This window comes from Bos taurus, chromosome 2, assembly GCF_002263795.3.
Source record: "Bos taurus isolate L1 Dominette 01449 registration number 42190680 breed Hereford chromosome 2, ARS-UCD2.0, whole genome shotgun sequence".
In the NCBI taxonomy this organism is placed as follows: Eukaryota; Metazoa; Chordata; class Mammalia; order Artiodactyla; family Bovidae; genus Bos; species Bos taurus.
Window position 1 is genome coordinate 37515053 of NC_037329.1, and position 2854 is coordinate 37517906.

The window sequence follows — 2854 nt, forward strand, 5'->3', positions numbered from 1 at the left end:
TGCACCCTGGCTTTATATGGGCTGGGGGTGGGGCCCCTTAAGGGCTTTGCTGAGCAGCAACAGGGCTTAGCACCTAGCTTTTCTGGGAAACTACATCTCTTTGACCAGTTCTCTCTTAGAAGAATGCTTTCTTCTTATTCCCTTCATCTGAGAGGTGAAGGGTACTCTTACTTTCTTTCACAGGAGGAAGGGGAAAGGATCAAGCTCAGGGGAATTCTTTTTCTCTCCAACTATTTATTTATCCACCAAGTATGTGCGATGCACTTACAATGTGACAGGCTCTCTGTTGTGTACTGGCATGGCAAAGAGGGCAAGATGAGATCTTCAAGACATCAGCTGTCTTTCTTCAGAGGCAATTAGGAAACAAAGTGTTGTGTCTTTGTCTCAGTCTTTGCAACTGTAAGCATTCATACTAAGAAAATAATTGAGGATATTCACAGAGATTTCTGCAAAGGGTGGTAATCATATATTTCTCTCTCTTATTTTTTGAAAGTGAAAGTCACAGAGTCGTGTCCGACTCTTTGCAGCCTCATGGACTGTAGTCTGCCAGGCTCCTGTCCATGGAATTCTCCAGGCCAGAATCCTGGAGTGGGTAGCCCATCCCTTCTCCAGCAGATTGTCACAACCAAGGAATAGAACTGGGGTCGCCTGCATTGCAGGTGGATTATTTACCAACTGAGCTACCAGGGAAGCCCAAGTACCCCCAAAATAGAGAGGGATAGTTAAATAAATTAAGAAATATCCATGAGAGTACTATGTATACATTATCCTGTTTTTGAATAATATTTAATGATGTGGAAAATAGTCATGATATGACAGTGAAAAAGGAGGCTGTAAACCAACAGATGCCTATTTTGCTAAAAAGAAAAAGTACAAATGTAAGCTGAGGCGTTATTATATTTCCAGTGCTGATCAAAGCTCAGCATATTGCCGATAGTTAGAAATGTCTCTTTGTTCTTCCACACAATTAAAAATGTCCTCTCTTTATAAGATATTGTTAAGGAAGTGAAGACCAGCCCCAAACTGTGAGAAAATATTGGTAGAATACATTTCTGTCAATACTGGCATCTAGACTATATAAAGAACTCTTCAGTTCAGTTTGGTCGCTCAGTCGTGTCCGACTCTTTGCGACCCCATGAATCGCAGCACGCCTCGATAAAAGGAGTACAAAAAAACCCATTTAAAAATGGGGAAAAGATTCAAACAGAAACTCTGCAAATAGAGATATTGACAAAATATAAAGATGCTCCACATCATTAATTATTAAGGAAATGCAAATTAAAACCACAATGAGCTACATCACATATGTATTAGAATGATTCATCCAAGAAAAATGGAAAATATAGTATCATAGTGAAGATCTCATACCTGGCTGGTGGGAATACAAACTGGCAAGGCCAGGTCTGGTGTTTCTTATAAAATTAAACATATACTTATTACATGACTAACAATCAAATTCCTTGAAATTTTCCTAAGAGAAATGAAAACATATGTACCCATAAAAACATGTGTGTAAATTTTTATAACAGCTCTATTCTATAATTGCCCAAAGTCAGAAACAACCACAAAGTCCACCAAGTGTAGAAGGGATAAACAGTGGCATAGCCATAGAATAAAATATTAATCAGCAATAAAAGAAAGGAAAAGATATTTGCAACAACATGGGTGAATCTAAAAAGCATTGTGCTAAGTGGAAGAAGTGAGACAGAAAAAGCCACTTAGACAAGGCTAGTTATATGATCTTCCTGAAAAGTCAAAATTACCGAACAGAGATCAGACCAGTGACTGCCAGAGGAGGAGGCGAGAAGAGAAGTTTGATCATGAAGAAGCAGGAGATGGGACTTTTGGAGGCTGATAGAAATGTTCTATATCTTGATTATAGTGGTGATTACATACATCATACACATGTTAGATGAAAATGGTGAATTATACTACATGTAAATTATACCTCAGTACATAAAAATATCTATTTGTTAAATGGATGAAAATGTTACAGAATTTTGAGTGGTTGTCTACAGGTGAGAGTATTGCCTGTTGAGTTTTATTATCTTTTCTCAGTTTTTGTGTGTGTGTGTGTGTGTTGGTTTTAAAATTAATGAAAACCAATTATAAAAATTGGTGGGGTTTGGGGGAGGGGAGTGTGCTATAGCATTGACCCAAGTAGTCACATGCTGTAGGAGCAAAGAGAAGGGATCATCCATATTATTGGCAAATATTTTGTGAGTGACCTTCCCTAAAGTGCCCTGGACTAGGGGCTGGGTATCAGAGGTCACACAACCCCATCCATGCTTTCAGAGAAATTAACAGGCTCATGGGGGATGTGGAAGATGATATGAGAAAAAGGCTAAGAGGATTCCTTATATGAGTGACAGCAGCAGCAAGGTCAGACAGAAATTTCTGCTTCTGCTGTGACCGAAATGGTAGCCACAACCATATGTGATGCGGGCACTTGAAATGCAGCTGGTGCCCCTGAGGAACTGAATTTTTAATTTTAATAACAATTAAATAATTTAAATATTTGGTTAGCCAGAAAAGTTTATTTGGGTTTTTCTGCACCATCTTTTTTTCTGTGCCAACAAATGAACTTTTTGTCCAGTCCAATGTAAATAGCTACAAGTGGCTTGTGGCTACTGTTCTGAATGGCACAGGGTGGTAGCATAAAAGTTAGACATGTGATTCTCGCCCAGATCTCACGGATTACTCTCTGCATCTACAGGTTGCAGAAGATAAGGAGAACATCAAAAGGCAACCATCCCCTTAGGAGTCTGTGCAAAGGACAGACCAACTATTAATAAGGACTAAAACATAATGCATGCTCAAGAGGGGAAGACATCTTCTGAGCACGTGTTGCTTT